This window comes from Prionailurus viverrinus, chromosome C1 (genome assembly GCF_022837055.1).
Source record: "Prionailurus viverrinus isolate Anna chromosome C1, UM_Priviv_1.0, whole genome shotgun sequence".
In the NCBI taxonomy this organism is placed as follows: Eukaryota; Metazoa; Chordata; class Mammalia; order Carnivora; family Felidae; genus Prionailurus; species Prionailurus viverrinus.
The window spans coordinates 207,738,006-207,757,513 of NC_062568.1; the positions used below are offsets into that span (position 1 = coordinate 207,738,006).

General features: G+C 52.4%; 1 protein-coding gene across 6 annotated transcripts in view; it reads right to left on the reverse strand.

Annotated features, from left to right (window-relative positions):
* PIK3CD (phosphatidylinositol-4,5-bisphosphate 3-kinase catalytic subunit delta) overlaps window positions 1-19,508 on the reverse strand; it is a 55,165-nt gene that overhangs the window by 18,210 nt on the left and 17,447 nt on the right. For 3 of the 6 annotated variants that reach the window (XM_047871680.1, XM_047871679.1, XM_047871675.1), the window contains exon 2: window positions 12,483-12,602. The exons of 1 other annotated variant lie outside the window; for it this stretch is intronic. The gene's annotated coding sequence lies outside the window, so the exon portion shown is untranslated. Of the gene's footprint in view, window positions 1-12,482; window positions 12,603-14,419; window positions 14,554-19,508 lie in introns of those variants that run through there. 2 more of the 6 variants (XM_047871676.1, XM_047871677.1) reach the window with 2 other exon arrangements.

Below are 19,508 nucleotides of genomic sequence, written 5' to 3' on the forward strand. Positions count from 1 at the left end.
TCTGAGAAAACAAGATGCTGCGGGCGGGGCCTGACGGGCCAACTGCCGAAGAATTTTCTGGGTACCAGACTCCCATTGTTTAGTCTGAGAGCCTCTCAGCCCTTCCCCCCAAGGAAGTCCTTCGGCGGTTGTATCGCTGAGTTCATTGGGAAGCCCATGATACTTCCCACAGTAAGTTCTAGATACTTCCCACAGTAAGCCGGGTTCTCCCGGCTAATTTCCTGGATCTGAATGCAGGAGTTCTCAATTATCGTTGGTCACTTCATCTCATGGAAATAATTGGCACTCGTGGATTACTGGGTTTGCTATTTTGTACATATGGCTCAGTCTGAGATGTTATGAGTCTCAAGGAGTATTTATTAAGTTCCAGGAGTCGTGCGAGGTGCTGGAAGATGGTGGTGGAGAAGCTTACACTCCAGCTGGGGAGACATTAATACCCAAGCACATCGCAGGTAGGAAGAAGGACCACACGCTATACCAACACAGTGAAGGCAGTGCTCCAAATGGCGATGTGATGGAGGACTCTGTAGGGAGGCCAGGAAAACCCCTCCGAGGAGAGGACCCCAGAGCAGAGAACCAGACTGCGTCCAGGGAGGATGGGAGGCAGGCCACTGCCGCTGGAGCACATGAGTGGAGCAGGGAGGGGAGGCCACGGGATAAGACAGGTTGAAGAGGTCAGGAGGGACCAAGTCCTGTGGAGCCTTTACAGGGGAGATGCCTGGGTGTCACGCAAAGAGTGATGGGCGGTCTCAGCAAAGGAGCCAGGGGATCCCATTCGCATCCAAAATGATGCCTCAGCCCCAGGGTGAAAGAACTGGAAAGAAGCAAGTGTGCGCATGGGGAGGTAGGGAGGTTCGTGCCCCCGGTGATGAGAAAGGCAGGGCATCAAGATCTATTTTTTCAACTATTGTTGAAAGTTTATTTGGAGAGAGAGAGAGAGAGAGAAAAAAAATGAGCAGGAGAGGGGCAGAGAGAGAAGGAGAGAGAGAATCCCAAGCAGGCTCCACACTATCGGCACAGACCCCAGTGTGGGGCTCGAACCCACGAACCCTGAGATCATGACCCGAGCTGAAATCAAGAGGCAGACGCTCAACTGACTGAGCCCGCCGGGTGCCCCTCAAGATCTATGTAGGAGCTGGGGCCGATGAGATAGGGTCGCGGGGGATGGAGCAAGGATGACAGCCAGGTGCGGGCTTGGGACACTGGAGGGGTGGTGGAAATACACTGGACGGGCAAGCGTGGGGGAGAAACAGATCCGGGGGCAATGAAACGGCGAGATGTCCATTTCAGACATATGGACTCTTGTCGGTGAAAACCCCCAAAGAGACAGCCAAGGAGCACGCCCCGGTGTGGAGCTTAGGGGAGAGGTCTTTGGGGCTCTCAAGGCATAATTTGGGGTCAGCGGGCTACACACCGAGGCGTATGAGACGGCCGGGAGACAGCGGGTAGGCGAGGGCCGGGCCCGCCTTCAAGGCACTAGAGTGGCTTCCACCAAAGATGAGCCGTGAGTAATCAGTCAGCCAGACTCTAGTGGCCGACTTCTCGGTGCACATCTGACTCGTTAATAAAAGATCAAAGAAAAACGTCCAACAGGGCGCTCAGTCCCTTTCACCTTCCCGCTTCCGGCCAGCGCAATGCCCAGAACGGCTGCGGAGGGCAGAGGGTCTCGGCCACGGCAGCGCACCATCCCCCCCACCGGCGGTTCTGAGACGTGCCCAGCTAGACGCACCCTCCGCGGCCCAAGGTTGAAGCCGTCTCTCCCGCTGCGAAGGTCTGAGGGGTCTGACCTTCTGCGTCCTGAGCGGACACCAAGGGAGTTTCCCCCAAGATTGCATAAAAGCGCCACCGTCCTTCCCAGCCCGCAGCAGGGCGTGCTACGAGGGCCCCCACTTATTTCTAAGAGAGGAGGGCGAGCGGGGGAGGCAGTGTGCCAGGGTCATGGTGCTTCCTCCAGACTGGGAACGGGGTGGTGGCCCACCTCCTAGCCCCCCCTCCTGGGCCGGACTCCCGCTCCTTTCCTTTGGAGTTGCACGTTTGAAATTGCATGTTAGTTACGGCTGTGAGCCGCCCTGTGCCTCCCGGGTGTGGCAGGGCTCCGCGTCTTTCCGGCAGTCGTGGCAAATGTGCCCGCCGCTCAGAGCAGGTGGCGCTGCCCAGCCCTGGTCAACGTAAAGCCAGGCTTTTTGGTGCCCGTGTCACATGCCCCCGGGAGCTGCTTCCCCAGGGAACACATGAGTCACTCTCAGCAGGCTCTGGGCAGGGGACCAGCCGCAGGGAGAAGGGAAGTTGTATCCTGCTTTATCCGAGACATAAACGCCCTCCTCCCTGAGGCCGCCTGGGCCAAGACCCGCCGCGTACCTTCCTTTCCTTCGCATGCTGCGCTAGACTGAGTGTCTAAGGGTCCCCCGGGTCATTGCTAGGATTCTGTCCGGAGAGAGAGGTGCTCCTTTCTTTTAACTCTGGGACAAAACATTTAACTCTAGGAAGGTTACAAGCCGAAGAGCTCAAGAGGCGTCTCAGAAACGTCTAGAAGGTGGTTACACACATTGTCCGATGCCTACCATCAACCCCGGCTGGGAGGTAAGGAGACCAGCAGTCACCCTGACAAGGGACAGGGAGCCACAGGGGCTGGCCTTCTGCATCAAGCTGAACAGAGTCTGGTTGTGCCTCCTGACCCGGGCTTATTTTCAGGTACTTTTCAGCCTCTAAATAGTCCTTCTAATAAGTGTTCTGGTTCCCAGACTCTCTCCTGTGGAGAATGAAATGGCTGTTTCTCCTGCTGCCTAACTTATGTGGAGAGAGGACACTTCAGAGGCAAACTCCAAAGGGGCTTTACCCAGAGGCCCCGCTTCCCAGTGGAGCTCCTGGGTGTTTGTCTTAAAAGAGCTTTCTAGGGGCGCCTGGGTGGCGCAGTCGGTTAAGCGTCCGACTTCAGCCAGGTCACGATCTCGCGGTCCGGGAGTTCGAGCCCCGCGTCGGGCTCTGGGCTGATGGCTCAGAGCCTGGAGCCTGTTTCCGATTCTGTGTCTCCCTCTCTCTCTGCCCCTCCCCCGTTCATGCTCTGTCTCTCTCTCTGTCCCAAAAATAAATAAAAACGTTGAAAAAAAAATTAAAAAAAAAAAGAGCTTTCTAGAATCCACCCGCCAGGGAAAGCCCAGAGATGATTCAATAACCACATCTTCCTGGGGACCCTCGGGAAGAAGAACGTGGGGGGACCTTTTTGGCCCAGGGGCGTGCAGGCTGCGGGTCCTGTTCATTCATTCATTCAGCAAATATGTCTTTGAGCATCAGGGATTGTGCCCATCAGGGAATGAACGGGACAGGCACCGTCCCTGATCTTACAGAGTTTTTAGTTTAACAGGAGAAAGCAAAAATGAATGAGGAAATAAAAAGAAAAATGAATAACAAGATGATTTCAGAGAAGAGGTGGAAGGTAATAAAAGGGGCTTGGGGGGGGGGTCTCCTCTGGGTGGCGGGTCAGGGAAGGGTGCTCGAATGAGATCATGTCAGAATTGAGGCCCACATGATGAGAAAGATCAGGCAGAGATCCAGGACGTAGGGTTGAGGCAGCTGGAACAGGAAGTACAAAGGCCCTGAGGTAGGAGGCCAGGCAACTGGAGGCCAGGACCAGGAGGGGAGATGACTGGAGAGGCAGGGAGGCCTGCAGCGCCTTGTGGCCACCGTGAGGAGTCAGGTTTTCTTATCACCACAGCGGGAAGCCACCAGCAGGTTTCAGGCAGGAGATTGATATGGCCTGACGTTATGCTTTACAAAAATATGCTTTACAAAAATTGCCGTGAGGAAAATGGAAGGGAGGGAGCCAAGAATGGATGTGGGAAAGCAATTAGGCCAGGGCCCCAGGCAAGAGCTGGCGGGGCTAGACTCGCGAGGGAAAGCCTGGGCCCTACCTGCCACAAAACACCCCGATCCTCTGCCCTTAACAACCGAGGAACAGGCATCCCAGAAACCCAGCCTTGAAATTTCCTGTCCTTAAGAATCTTCTTGAGAAAGAACGGAAGCTATAGACCAGAAGGAAAGCTGAGTGGCCCGGCATCCCCCAACAGGTGCAGTTTTAGGACAGATGTGCAGATCTCCCAAAATACAGAATCTTTCGGGAAAACCACTTCAATGTGTCTCCCTGGGAGGCCCCAGACCAGCAGGCATCCTCCACCCCCAGAGGCCACCACAGTCTTGAGGGCAGAAAGGGTCTCCGCACCCCAGGAAAGGGACGTCAGCCACAGCAAACGGGAGGCCTTTGCCACGCGGGCGGTGCCTCTGCTGTCCTCTGCCCTCTATTGCGAAGCCACTGTCCAGTGGTGGTCAGTTGGAGGAGGAACATGTATCCAAAGAAGGGATGGGAGGGAAGTCTCCAGAAGCCAGAGACCAGCCAAGTCAGACATCCCCAGAACCATGCCCAAGACTAGGAAGGAAGGGCTTGTCTGGAGGGTTGTCTGATACCGTGAGCCCCTGTCACAGAAGAAAACGGGATGGGAGGGGTGAAGGCCGACATGCATGTGATAAGTTACGTGAAATCGTGCAAAAGGCTTCCCCACGTCTGCTTGGCAGATAAGCCGAGGACAGGAACTTGCCTCCTTGTCTATCCGCTTCTGCCTCCCTCAGTTCCTTCTTTGTTTTCTTCTTCTTCTTTTTACTCTCTCCCATTTTAAATGTGTCTCTCTTGAAGCCATATGATTTAATAGAACAGTAACTTTTGGGGCACCTGAGTGGCTCAGTTGGTTGAGCATCCAACTCTTGACTTTGGCTCATGATCTCGCAGTTCGTGAGTCCAAGCCCCACGTTGGGCTGTGTGCTGACAGTGCGGAGCCTGCTTGGCATCCTCTCTCTCTGCCCCTCCCGCATATGCTCTCTTTCTACCAAAATAAATAAACTTTAAAAAATTAGAACGGTTACTTTTAATTTGGATATTTAAAACTGAAAAAAAAAATCCCCAATGGAGGAAAACCAAACCGACATTGAAGAATGAGAGGCAAAGTCCTCTGGAAATTCTGTTCTATTAAAAAAAGAGAGGGGTGATGGGAATGCAAGCTGGTGCAGCCACTCTGGAAAACAGTATGGAGGTTCCTCAAAAAACTAAAACTAGAACTACCCTATGACCCAGCAATTGCACTACTAGGCATTTATCCAAGGGATACGGGGGTGCTGTTTCGAAGGGACACATGCACCCCCATGTTTATAGCAGCACTATCAACAATAGCCAAAGGATGGAAAGAGCCCAAATGTCCATCGATGGATGATGGATAAAGAAGACCCAGGGGCGCCTGGGTGGCGCAGTCGGTTAAGTGTCCGACTTCAGCCAGGTCACGATCTCGCGGTCCGGGAGTTCGAGCCCCGTGTCAGGCTCTGGGCTGGTGGCTCAGAGCCTGGAGCCTGTTTCCAATTCTGTGTCTCCCTCTCTCTCTGCCCCTCCTCCGTTCATGCTCTGTCTCTCTCTGTCCCAAAAATAAATAAACGTTGAAAAAAAAAATTAAAAAAAAAAAAAAAAAGAAGACCTGGCATAGATACACAACAGAGTATTACTCGGCAATCAAAAAGAATGAAATCCTGCCATTTGCAACTACATGGATGGAACTGGAAGGTATTATGCTAAGTGAAATGAGTCAGTCAGAGAAAGACAAATATCATATGACTTCACTCATATGAGGACTTTAAGAGACAAAACAGATGAACATAAGGGAAGGTAAACAAAAATAATATAAAAACAGGGAGGGGACAAAACAGAAGAGACTCATAAATGTGGAGAACAAACTGAGGGTTGGGGGAAAGGGTGTGGGAGGGGGGATGGGCTAAATGGGGAAGGGGCACTAAGGAATCTACTCCTGAAATCACTGTTGCACTATATGCTAACTAACTTGGATGTGAATTTTAAAAAATAAAAAATAAAATTTAAAAAAAATAGAGAGGGGTGCTTGGGTGGCTCAGTCGGTTAAGTGTCCGACTCTTGATTTCAGCTCAGGTCGTGATCTCATGGCTCGTGAGTTCGAGCTCTGTATAGGGCTCTGCACTGACAGCTCGGAGCCTGCTTGGGATTCTCTCTCTCCCTCTCTCTCTGTCCTTCCCCAGCTCTTGCTCTCTCTCGCACACAAAATAAATAAATTAACTTAAAAATTTTACAAACAAGCAAGAGACAGACTCCTGACTTCTTCTGCTGTCATCAGAAAAATGAACCAACTATCCTACAAAAAAAATTCTATCCCAACCATCTCTTACCACGTTCAGCTCACGGCCCACCCATCAAGGCCACGGGCCTGCACCCAAGTGGAATCCCCTGCCACTACACGCCAAAATCAAATGAAAGATCCACGGTCTCAAATCTGGCAATTTGGGAAATTCGGGAACCGTCCTAAGGAAGTAAGTCAAGAGCCAAACAAGGCGATATATACAAAGACATTCATTTGTGGGACTGTTTGTGAAAGTGGAAAACCAAAACTAATAGGGAAACTATCATAATTAACTTACTAGGAGAAAATATAGTCACTAAGATGACACCTGTGTATGCTACACAGCACTGCAAATATCCCCCACGTTCACTGAAACAAAAAATGAGCATCCATTTACCATGGCAACACCTATTTGTGGACAAAACATTTCAGAAAGCATGCCGAAAATGAAAACAGCTATAATATGAGTGGGTTTGAACATCATAATAATTATTCCAGAAGCTCGTTATCTATGAAAGTTATACAAGCATGATTTTAAAAATTAATTAAAACTAAAACGTTTGTGGGGCGCCTGAGTGGCTCGGTCGATTAAGCGTCTGACTTTGGCTCAGGTCATGATCTTGCGGTTTGTGGGTTCGAGCCCCTCTTCGCGCTCTGTGCTGACAGCTCAGAGCCTGGAGCCTGCTTCAGGTTCCATTTCTCTCTCTCTCTCTCTCTCTCTGCCCTTCCCTCGCTCATGCTCTGTCTCTCTTTCTCTCTCTAAAATAAATAAACATTAAAAAAATAAAAAAACAAAACAAAAACTAAAATGTTTGCAGCAAAAAAGGAGTAGCCCCCAGCCCTGAGCATCCAAACCTATCACCCCTGATTGTGGTTGCTTCTTTGAGTATTTATCTCTGTGTTTCTAATTAATAGATTTATATGGGTTTTCAACTTTTACACTTGATCTTAGCCAAAAGGCTGAGAAGCGATGGGCTTTTCAACTTCTAACTTCTTCCTTAGAAGATGAGTTTGTGGGGCGCCTGGGTGGTGCAGTCGGTTAAGCGTCCGACTTCAGCCAGGTCACGATCTTGCGGTCCGTGAGTTCGAGCCCCGCGTCAGGCTCTGGGCTGATGGCTCAGAGCCTGGAGCCTGTTTCCGATTCTGTGTCTCCCTCTCTCTCTGCCCCTCCCCCGTTCATGCTCTGTCTCTCTCTGTCCCAAAAATAAATAAACGTTGAAAACAAAAATTTAAAAAAAAAAAAAAAGAAGAGGAGTTTGTGCTTTCCTGCACACACGCACGTGTCCTCTCCTCCATGTTCTGAACATAGCTGTGTGATAATTTTTCGTTAATCAACGTCAGTGCTTACATTATTATGACCACATAAACACTGTTCAAAACTAAACCACAGGGTGGCTCAGTCGGTTGAACGTCTGACTCCCGATTTTGGCTCCGGTCACGATCCCAGGGTCATGGGATCCAGCCTCACGTCGTCGAGCTCCACGCTGAGCTTGGAGCCTGCTTAGGATTCTCTCTCTTTCTCTGTCTCTCTCCCCACCCCCCTCTGCCTCACTCCCCAGGTCTCTCTCTCTCTCTCTCTTAAAACGAAACAAAACTAGGGGCGCCTGGGTGGCTCAGTCAGTTAAGTGTCCAACTCTTGGTTTGGGGTCAGGTCATGAACTTGTCATTCATGACATTGAGCCCTGAGTCAGGCTCTGTGCTGACAGTGCACAGCCTGCTTGGGATTCTCTCTCTCTCTCTCTCTCTCTCTCTCTCTCTCTCTCTTTGCCCCTCCCCCAGTCACACATGCACACACTCTCTCTCAAAATAAATAAACATTATAAAAACCCAAATTCGTAATTCTTCCCTAAACTTTCCAACAGAACTATAAAACTCCATAATGTGGTAAATATGTCAGATAATCCATCATCTTCATTTTTTTTCTTCTTGGAGACAGTCCTCCTACGGTCCTCAGCCCATCCTGCTCCAAACTGGCCTGCCTGCTCTCTAGATGAGCTGCACGGCAGTAGCATTGGAACTTTGCTTCACCATTATTAGGGAACTCTTTTCACCATTCTCTCCACCAGTCAAAGTTCTTGGTTGCAAGGAAAGAGGCTAACTCCCACTGATTAAGCAGGAAAGGAGCTGACAGATTACCTGACTTATTTGCTTCATTACGAGGAATTGTCATAGTTCTGTTGGAGAGTTTGAGGAACAACTGGTGACTAGTACATGGAAAACACAGTAAATAAAAACATGAGGTGCTTACCAACTCCAGGAAAACCAAAAGGTCGAGCAAAAAAAAAAAAAGAAAGAAAGAAAACTTAGTACACTGGATTCCATGATGCATGTCTGATGGCAAAACTGCCTCTATTGCCTATTTACCGAGTACCGAATGCCAGTTTGGACCTCTGCCACTTCTGTGCCAAGAATTTGACCTCGCAGCCCATCATTGCTGCCACCAGCATAACCACGGATACAGCTCATGATTCATCCCTCTCCTCTCTCAAAATACCGCATAGGTGCAGGTTATCAGTGAAGTCTAGGTCGCAGGTGCTGGCTACAGGGAAAGCTTGGAAATGAGTCCTTTTCAGTTCCCATGGTGTGATAGGTGTTAGGTATTTTTCTCTGTACTCACAAAACTCAAAGCTGAAACATAGAAAGCCATTTGGAAGCTGAGCCAAATGAGAACAAGAGATAATCACACATTGTTCCTCTTTTTCAGTTTACTCTATTTTCGTAGAGCATAATCTCCAGTAGTCTCCTTGCATAGGGATACAAAAGTGCGTGTGCACGCAGAGAGCTTTTTTATGGAAAATTCTCATCTTAAAAAATGCCCTTATTCCATTATTTTGCTTGAATGACAATTACATGATTCTTGCTAGGGAATTAACTTCCCTAGAAATTTGAAAAGAGTTGCCCCATGGTCTTGTAGCTTCTGGTGTTGATTTTGCAAGGTCCAGTGTCATTCTGTCATCTGTGGCCTCTTTTTGTTGGCTTCTGGTAATTTCTGTCTCTGGAGTTTCGAAAGTTCATGATGATGTCCAGTAGTACATACTTTGCTTTTATTTGTATGTCTTTTATTATTCATTGTTGACATCTACTCAGAGACTCGTAATGTAGAAGCTCCTTCAGTTCTAGAATTTTTTTCCTGTAGTTTGGTAACTTCCTCTTCTTCATTTTTCTCCTTTCATTGTCTTGACCTCCTATGAGTTGGAGATTGGGCATTCTGAATGGATTCTCCAGTTTTCTTTCATTTTCTTTCCTGTTTCCCATCTCTCAAGTCTTTTTGTTCTACTTTCTAGAACTCTATCTTTCAATCTCCAACTCTATTCTATTGAAAATTTAGCTTCTACTCTCATAGTTTTTTACCATTTTATTTGAATGTTTACTTATTTTTGAGAGAGAGAAACAGAGAGAGAGCAGGGGAGGGGCAGAGAGAGGGAGGGAGACACAGAATCTGCAGCAGGCTCCAGGCTCTGAGCTGTCAGCACGGAGCCCGACGTGGGGCTCGGACTCACGGACTGTGAGATCATGACCCGAGCTGAAGTCAGATGCTCAACCGACTGAGCCACCCAGGCGCCCCGGAGCATTCCTGTTTTTAAACAGCCATGTTTAATGACTTCTGACTCCCTTTTTTCTGTTTGTTTCGGTCTCTGTCTTTCATGCTAGAGGCTTTATTCTATGTGGGATAATCCCGAGCTGCCCATTCAAATTTAAGAGAGAGGCACCAAAAGCTATTTGTGCACGGGTAAGGCCAGTCGCTTGGCAGGCGTTGCTGTGAAATGACAAAATAGCAAGCTAGCTCTCCCACGGAGTCAGTATTTGAGGGTCCTTTTGTCTTGTGAGGTCAGTTTCCTCAGAGAGAAGTTCTCCAAGGCCCTGACTGGCGAAGAGTAGAAACTAGGCTGACATGTTCTGGGAGCCCGCCAGGAGAGGGTCTCACTGTTCAGTACACAGACTTTCACCGAATCTTCCTGTTCTCAGGACAGTGCTTCCTCCTGTCCCCCCACCCCCACCCCCAACTGCTCTCCACACAGCCTAGGCCTGAGCTGCCCTAGTTAAGCAGACCTGGGGGAGAATGAGTGTCTCCTGCTGGGCCAGAGGAGGGAGCCACCTGGCCATGTGGGCTGAGGGAGGGGTCTGATGCTGTGACACCTTCAGTCAATCTTCCTTCTTCCAGCCCACCCTGCACCCCATCATCGGGAACACTGTAGCCCCACTCTTGGGCCTTTGGTGGGTCCTTGGACCCACGGGCCTTCCTCCCCCCCCAGCCCAGGACATTCAACATTCCAAGCCTTCCATCTCTTTCACTGGCCTGCTTTCTGTCTCTGAAAGTGTTTACTCACATCCTCCTCCTCAATCCCATCTCCTGCTCTGTGTCCTTAAGGATTTATTCCTTTTTTATTCCTTTAATCTCATTTTAGTGGGCTTTCGAAACAGAGCCAGGACAAACATATGCACGCAGTCGGTTACGTTTTCGTGGAAGTTCACAATAATATTTAACAATACATAAAAATCCAGTGTCCAAAGAGAGGCACATAGAAGGCTTTCTGGGGGGGTTGCGGGAGGATACTCCACCCAGGAGACAATGGTTCTCCGGGGGATGGGGAGGGCAGGGTTATAAAAGAGTTATGCTAATTTTTTTTTTTTTTTGCCAACTTTCAACAGATAACAGGTATTTTTCAATTAATAAAAAAGCGGGGCACCTGGGTGGCGCAGTCGGTTAAGCATCCGACTTCAGTCAGGTCACGATCTTGCGGTCCGTGAGTTCGAGCCCCGCGTCGGGCTCTGGGCTGATGGCTCAGAGCCTGGAGCCTGTTTCCGATTCTGTGTCTCCCTCTCTCTCTGCCCCTCCCCCGTTCATGCTCTGTCTCTCTCTGTCCCAAAAATAAATAAATGTTGAAAAAAAAAATTAAAAAAAAAAATAAATAAAAATTTAAAAAAATTAATAAAAAAGCGTGAGCTTTAACAATTATTAAAAGGCATCTTCTGAAACAAGAATCAAGCTATTGAAAACAGGGGTGTAAACAGGTGTGTAGAAGAGAATCCCCCAATGGAGGTTTACACAGTCCGTGGTTTTTGACCACGTTCCAGCGAGTTCCACAGAGGCAACCCCAAGACCTTCAGAGGGTGGCGGGGGATAGGGGGCTGAGTGGACATCCTAGGCCAGTCTCTACTTGTACCACAGGGCGCTCTGTTTTTATCTACTTTATAGGTCAAAATTCTGCTTATATTTTGATCTTTTTTTTAAGGTTTATTTATTTTTGAGAAGGAGAGAAAGCGTGCCAACGGGGGATGGGCTGAGAGACGGGGAGACACCGAGCCGTCAGCCCAGAGCCTGACGCGGGGCTCGAACCCACGAACTGCGAGACCATGACCTGAGCCGAGGTCCGACGCTTCGCCGACTGAGCCTCCCAGCTGACCCAGTATTCTGATCTTTTTAAAGATCTCCACACTAAACAAAGAAGCCTGGAGAGTACTGATGAAGATAGAGAGAACATGAGGTTGGCGTGGGGCCGGGGGGAATCTTCCAAGGATGACACCATATGCTGTAACCCTGTGCACCTTCCCATCAGAAACGACAGTAGTTGTTCAAGCACCAGGTAAGGAGGAATGTGCTCTGCAGACGGGGAGTACATATGCACTCCCAGGGCTTGCAGAAGGGACTGTGACTACCGATCGGGGAGCTGACCATACCCAGCTAGCCCCAGGTCCCAAAGCAGGGGGTGTGTGTTCAGCTAATACTCAGCCAGTGTCCATCTCTGGCCTCAGTATCTTCATTTGCACGATGAAGGGATTACATTCATATCCCAGCAAACATCCGAGAGGCTCCAAGGACTACTGTCTTACTGACAGAGTGACTGTCAACTCTCTGGAGCAACAGAAGTGCCCCTACCTTAAAGACGCCTTGAGAAGCAATGCTGAGTTCTCACAATTCCACACGCTTCCTTTGGAAGAGTGTTTTCATTTTTCTCTCCCCAGACAGGCCAGCCCAACTCTACCACGACTGAAGCAAGTCAAATCCCAAATGCTGCAGCTTAATAATGGGCTGGGAGCACAGCCGCCCCCCTCCCCCGCTTCCTTAGGCAGGCAGCAACATCCCTCCCCCCTTGGGGAGCTGGCCGAGGTCTAGTCCGACTCCTCGTGTTGGTTCCTAGCACACATCTGGGGTGTTGCGTTCCTTTCGGCGTTCTAGTCCTACCGAGAGGTTCTCCTTTTGACTGGATAGTCAGGGAGGGAGGATTCTGTTCACCTTCCTTAGCTCTCTGCAAAATCGCATCTCCTTTTTGCCCACACACTTGGCTTCATCACCCAACCTACCTCTCTGGAATGGTCCAAGAATGGCCAGCAGCAAAGGCCCCTCGGTCTGGCAGATCAAAGATGCTTTGGAATCATTGAGCACCATTCCGCCCCCACCTGACTCTCAGCTCCTTTATCTGTCTGGGGGGGTGGGGGGGGGGAGAAAAAGGAGAGAGAGAGAGAGAGAAAGAATGAATGAATGAAATTTTTGAAAGAGGAAGTCTCACAAGCCTCTGCATTCCCTTACAGGACTTCAGCTGTCTCACCTAGGCTTCCGTTTTGCAAACCAATCACATCCTGCTCGATGAGCCTTGAGAACCACCTGTGCCGACGCCCCCCTCCCCCAGCTCCTTCCTTTGGGTGCTGCTGAAGCAAACCACAGGAGCACCTCCAGTGCCTGAGGCAGGAATATATATATACACACACACAGATGACTCAGATCGGTTTTTCGAGTTATTTGTTGCTTTTGTTTGGTTTTGAAAGCAAAGTAAGTGATCTGAGCCGAGCCTGGGTTCAAGTTCCACTCAATGGCTGCAAAAAGCAGACTCCTGAACTTGAGGTCCCAATAAAGTCCTACATTGCATCATACAGGAAGACTCATCCCTGCTTCCTGGAGATGAAGAGAGTGAGCGTGTAGGGAAGACGGCGGCCCAGTCACCGCATCTGTGGTATTTCTTCCCCCCTCCTCCCTCCGTGGGCCACTCCTGGGAATAATCTAACCCCAAAGACTGGAAGACACCTGAGCTCCGGAAGCGAGCCGGCAGGATTTTAAGAGTCGGACACGCCCCTTCCTCCAACCCAGGGCACAGCCACCTCCACGGCGGGGCGACTCCTGCCTGCAGCCCACCGGGCACGGCTAGGGACGACTCTTAAGGAGCAGGAAACTGAAACCACTTGCTTCTCCACAGGCAAAAAGCCCAGTGCTGGGAAGCCGCTGGAAAAGGTGTCTGTTCCAAGAATGTATTTCCCAGGACCAAGCTGGCATTCTCACTGCTGAGAGCCCAATTCCTGGAAGGATACCCCGTGGACCCTGCTTGGAACGCGGACTTGAATGCTCTCTTCGCCCAGCATCCAGGGGAAGGTGGCAAGGGCTTCCCAAGAGAAATGAGAAGTCAGCGCCAAGAGCCAAGGAAGAAATAACTTCCATTGCTGACCAATGGAGTTAACAGGAGGACAAAAACTCAGCAGCTCCGTCACAGGGAAATGAAACATGATTATAGAGAAAGCACTTTCAAAACGAGCTAAGACAAAGCAGAAAGCATGACGGAGCCGCGAGAAGGAAGAGTTAGGGGAGGCAAGAAGGAATTAGTCCTCAGGAATTCAGGTCAGGAAACAGGGAGCTGGGGCAGAATTCACAAGAGGGCGGCCAAGGAGGAGGCTCCTCCCGGAGGAAGGTGCGTCTTCTGCTCTGGCCCTCAACGCTGCCCAGGACCTCGGGATCTGGGTCCGCCGCCCTCCAGCCCTCTGGGTTCAAGGGCAAAGCTTGCGAGGCAACGCCAGGAACCGACACGGCGCAGGATGCTCCGTCCCGAATCGGGGACAGGGGGAGGGGAAGATGCGCACGGCAACTGCTGGGCCCCTGACAAGTAAACAGCTCGCCCAGAACAGGCGCGTCCGCGTCCGGAGCCCGGCTCAGGGCCCCCGCTCAACCCATCAAGGACGGCAGCGGGATACCCCGCATCCCCGCCCCCGCCCCGGAGGCACAAAAGGGATGCGTGGAGATCGGGAGAGCAGGAGAGCGTGAACCAGCCCGCACCAGAGAATCACAACGCGAGCGCGGCCCCCTGCCTCGGCCTCCCCAGCGGGGTCCGGTCCGCCCCGGGACGCGCGCGCCTCCCCCAGCCCCCACGCCCCTGGACCCCGATCGCCCCAGGCGGACAAAGCCCGGCGCTGGGCGGGGCTGGGTGTGCAGGGGGGCACTGGGACCCCGCAGACGCCCGCACAGGTGGGCTCCGTACCGGGTGTGGGTGCCGGGGGCGGGGCCCGAGCTCCCGGGAGACGGTTGCCCAGGGGACGCGGCGGGCGGGTCCCGGCGCTACTCGAGCCTCCCGGCGGCGGCGCCGAGCCCGCGGGGGCCTGAGGGCAGGCCCGCGGCGCGGAGCGGGCTAGCGGGGCAGCGGCGGAGGGGCGCGGCCCGGGGCGGGGCCCGGACAGCGGGCCGGCGTGGGCGGGGCTGGGGGCGGGGCGCCGGCCGGGGGCGGGGCCAGGGGCCGCCGCGCCGCGGGCACCGTCGGCAAATTCTGGCAGCCCCAGCCAGGCGGAGTGTCGGAGAGCCAGCGGCCGCGGGGAGCGGAGCGGACGCCGCTGCAAATCCTCCCCGGACCCCCCGCTGCTCCGGCCGGGCGGGTAGCGCGTGCACCTGGAGCCGGGAGCCCCCCACCACCACCCCCGCAGCCGCCGCGGGACCCCCGGGCGGCGTGCGCTCGCTGGCCCCGGCCCCGCTCCTGCCTGGTAGCCAGAGGATAGAAAGTGCCATTTGCAAAGGGAGAGAGGGCTGGTGGTCCGCCAGACCGCTTTCCGCTCCGGGGTTCCCCGGGAGTCACCAGAACGGGCGGGGCACCGCACCTCCGTCACAGATCGGGAGCCGGGGTCACCCGCCTCACCCGCCATCCCGGGCTCTGGGCTCCCATCCAGGGTGCAGGCTGTTCCCCGGCCGCTGGGCCTTCCTTTCCATCGGGGTTCCCCTGACGTGTCGGATTCGGGAGCTACATGGGTTTGCCAGGGACCTTCCCTAGGACATCCATTCACTACAATGAACTGTGCGCGCTGGCAGGGCTTTCGTGCAGGAACGCGGTAACCGCCCCCTGCACTTCGCTCCGATTTATCCGCGCATCGCCCTGCGAGGGGGGTGCTGTTTCCCCTCGGGGTGTGAAGGAGAAAAACGAAGCTCCGAGGGCAAGGAGGCCCTCACGGGCACACACGTCCCCACGCAGCGGCAGAGCGAGCTTTGGAACCAGCTTGGTTGGATACCGGGCTGCTACGCTTCTTGCCCTGCAATGTTCCACGTCCCTCGGACTGTGCTTTTGGGGCCACACGAGACTTCAAGCTTTGCCACCGCGGAGCTCAACATTAGGAGGGGCGTGTGAGGCTCAGAATCACCCAGGGGTGTCCCAGCGGACGCGGAGGGCATGGGGTGGAGGAAAGGGGCTTGAGGCCCACTCTTTGGTGGTCGTCTCCCACTGCATCCAGTGTTTCAGCCGAGCCCCTTGAGCCTCCCTCGGGCCCCAGATCGCCGAGTGCACGCTAGGACAGAAAGGAGAAAAAGGGCCCTGAGCTCCGGGAATCTTGAAGAAACCCGGGATGAGAGGGCCAGGCGGCCGAGTTGCGGGGGGGGGGGGGGGGGGGGGGGGCCCGCGGAACCCTCGATGACGTTGGTGTCCCTGTCCCCAGCATCTCAGGGCCAGAGGAGGCAACCCAGCCCCGAATGTCACAGACTTGCACTCACAAACACTCCCATACACATCATTCACTTACACACTCAGACACAATTATGTAAACTGACACACAGTAAGTCACATTCCCCCTCACACGCACTCAGACACAGAGATCAAAGACACACACAGATGCACTTTCACAAAGACACAAGCCCACACACTCAATAATGTAAGCTGACACACGCTGTGGACACGGTGACCAGACACACTCACACCCATCGTGTCCACACACCGAACCTCCCCCAGCCACCCATGCGCTGGTGGTGCCCTTGGCAGATCACGTCTGGCGAAGGCGGAGCCTGGGCCACTGGATGGGGACCACCCAGCCGGCCACCGGGTCCACCCCAGGGCTGTGCCCGCTGGTTGCTTCCACTTTGCCCTTCCCTCCTCCCACCTCCAGCCTGGGAAGGGGGGCTGAGCAGCAGGAGGCAGTCTGAAGGAGGTCTGGGTGGAGGAGGGCAGGCCTCCTGCAGGGCCACCCTTGACTCCTGGGGGAGGGGGGAGCGGCGAGCGGGTGGGGTGCGGTGGGATGGGGCGGGGAGGGTTGGAGTACCAGAATGAGAAGCCGCCAGAAGTCACAGACCGACCTTGGATGGGCTGACTGCTCTGAGTTCTCTGACAGCCATCCTGGCTGGGAGTAGGTAGTATCCCCAACAACCCCCAACCAGGAAAAGATAATGACCCGAGGGGGCCAAGGCCTGGAGATTTTCCAAGGGCAGACAGGCTTCCGTAGTTCCTCTCCCCCATCTTCAGGGTGGTGCCCTTCTCCCTAGGGGCCCAGTCCTGCAGACTTCCCTTTCTTTCCAGCATGCAAAGACAAGGTCCTATCAGCAATGGAACCCAATGGCATAGCTTGGGTTTCAAATTGGGGGCATCAGGTACTGGTTCCTAAGGAGCCAGAGGAAAACCCAGCATTCTTTGAAACAGCAAAAGCGACAAAAACTCATCCTGCCCATATTACAACGATGGACCGGCACCGCACCAACAAATCCAGAAAGATACATAACGTAATGATTTGTTTGGGAGAGAATGAAGTGAATTAATACAGATACAAGACAAGCCTCTAGCACAGTGCCCGGTGCATGCAGTAATTGCTCAGTGTTTGCTCTCGTGGACGGGACGGGAAACATGCAGAGAGAGGCAGTGACTTGCTCAACGTCACACAGTCAGTGGCAGAGAGGAAAGAAAAACCACAGTGTCCTGATTCCTCGTTCAGGGCTCAGGTATGTTGTTAGGTCCTTTCTGGAATCCAGACAAGGGTATAAAGAAATTAGTTTAGCGAATAAATTGGTTTCACCACTCCAATCTTAGGAAATCAGAGTAAACAGAGAGATTAGATGCTGGCCCTTCTGCTTGCTAAGGCGAAAAGGATGAGATCCTCTTTGTAAGTTCCCAAGGCAGGAAACCAGATGAACTTCTGTTCCCACCCGTGAGAACCCTTGCTTGGCTCAACACGCTCCGTAAGAGGGAAGATTATTTGCTCCCTGAGCCACTCTTCACTCCGGCAGCTGCCAGGTAACCAGGTCCCCTTCCCCCAGCTGCCCACCGATATCCCACCCACCAACCTCCCTGGGATTCCGGGGGGCTCTTCCTACTCAAATTTGGCACTCAGCATTGTAGGGGTTTAGCCTATGTCGTCCCCAAATATGCCACTTTGGCATACTGATTATTTTGAATCAAACATTTTTTTTAATGCTTATTTATTTTTGAGAGAGAGAGAGAGAGAGAGAGAGCAGGGGAGGGGCAGAGAGAGGAAGAGACACAGAATCCGAAGCAGGCTCCAGGCTCTGAGCTGTCAGCACAGAGCCCGAGGCGGGGCTCGAACCCACGAACCGTGAGATCATGACCCGAGCCGGAGTCGGTTGCCCAACCGACTGAGCCACCCAGGAGCCCCCTGATTATTTTCAATTAAGGGGATTCGAGAAACAGCCATGAATGAATGAAGGACACTGTGAACCTCCTTTGTCCCACGGAAAGCAGAAGCTACACCTCACATTTGAAAGGTACCCCTCCCTGCACCAGAAGGGCAGAAGGCATCCTGATCACCAGAGACTGGGAATTTAGGGCCAAGAAGGCCGTATAAACAAGCCTTGTTACTTCTTCACTAGTTTACTACCCCCACCCAGACCCCTTTGTCTTGTCAATCCTTCATACACTTATTGTTTCTTGTCCAAGGAGAAGAGATTCCGGCTCTGGCGGCTTCTTTGAATCTCCTGTCTTTGCGGGGCTCCTACGCTTTAGTGATTACATTTGTTTTTCTCCTGTTAATCTTTTTATCATGGGGTGAGGGTGGGGGTGTTCAGTCAAGAATCTAGAAGGGTAGACGGGAATTTATTTTTCCTGCCCTGCAGCATTTTTAGGTGTGATCAGATAAGATGCTGAGTGGAGACGGGAATAGGAATGTTACAGTCAGAAACAATACGATGCAACTAACAAGAAAAAAACAAAACAAAACCCAGCTACGTGTTTGTTTGAATTCTTTTAGGAAAAACAGAAGGGCTCTGGAAAATAATCCTCCTGGAAAGGGAGGACAGTTTCCACAGTTATTCACATAATCCCCCCGTGGCTTTTTGTTCCCCTGATGTTTCACTTTCCAGGCACACAGATCAGGGAGCCTAATTACAGGAGCGTCTGGCCCCGGTTCCCCGGCCATCTTCACATATTTCCATTCATCTCTGAGACTCTCACCACCAGTTAATTCAAAAAGTGGCTCATCTGTAGTTAAAAAGCGAAGCTAATTAGCATCTGGAGCTTCTTTCTTTTTTCCTGTGGCCAATTCCCCAAGCTTAAAGCAAAAGTCTGCCTTAATGGGCACTTTCTGAGTTTGTGACCTTGGGTGGAGGGGGCGGGAAGCAGAGGGGAGAAACGGGGGGTCATGTTCGCGGGGCTCACGCAAGCATACACCATAAGCACTCGTGGCTGCAGAGGCTGTCCTGCGAGACGTCGGAACAGGAGTCCCTGGCGTTAGATCCGGATTTGGGGGAGTTTCCCAACCACTCCAGAGCGGTCTCCTCATCGGTGAAAGCGGGTGCCGGCACACAGTGCCCAGCTCGGCCAGCCGAGGCGAGGAGCAGTGGGACAGCATGCGGAGGGGGCCGCTGGCCAGGACCTCGCAGCGGGAGATCCGGCGATCCGCCGCCTCCCACCACCCTTTCCTGGAGTCTGAGGTTTGCAGTTCCAGAATGCGATCCTCGTGGGAGGACACCATGTCTGAGACCTCTTTGTATCTTTTATGGAAGAAAAGCTATTCCTTGTTTGTGGAGAAGATCAACTGTGAATACGTATTGGGCGAAATTAGGGGCAGGGGGATAAAGGGCACAACAGGGCTTTCATTGTGTGAGTCACACATCAAGGCTCAGGAAAGACATACCCTGGGGACTCACGAAACTGATCTTCTAGACGCTCCTTGTGAAGCTTCTAAATGTGTTTGAGAAGCCACTGAGGGCACGAAAATCAAACGAAGGGCTAGGAAATTTTTTTAAGCTGGGCCCCATTTGAAGGAGGTAGAAACATGAATCTGGTAGCATGAAAATAAACCTGATCACAGATGCACCGTAAAGATGGCTCAGTTAACAGGGCGCCCGGGCGGCTCAGTCGGTGAAGCGTCCGACTT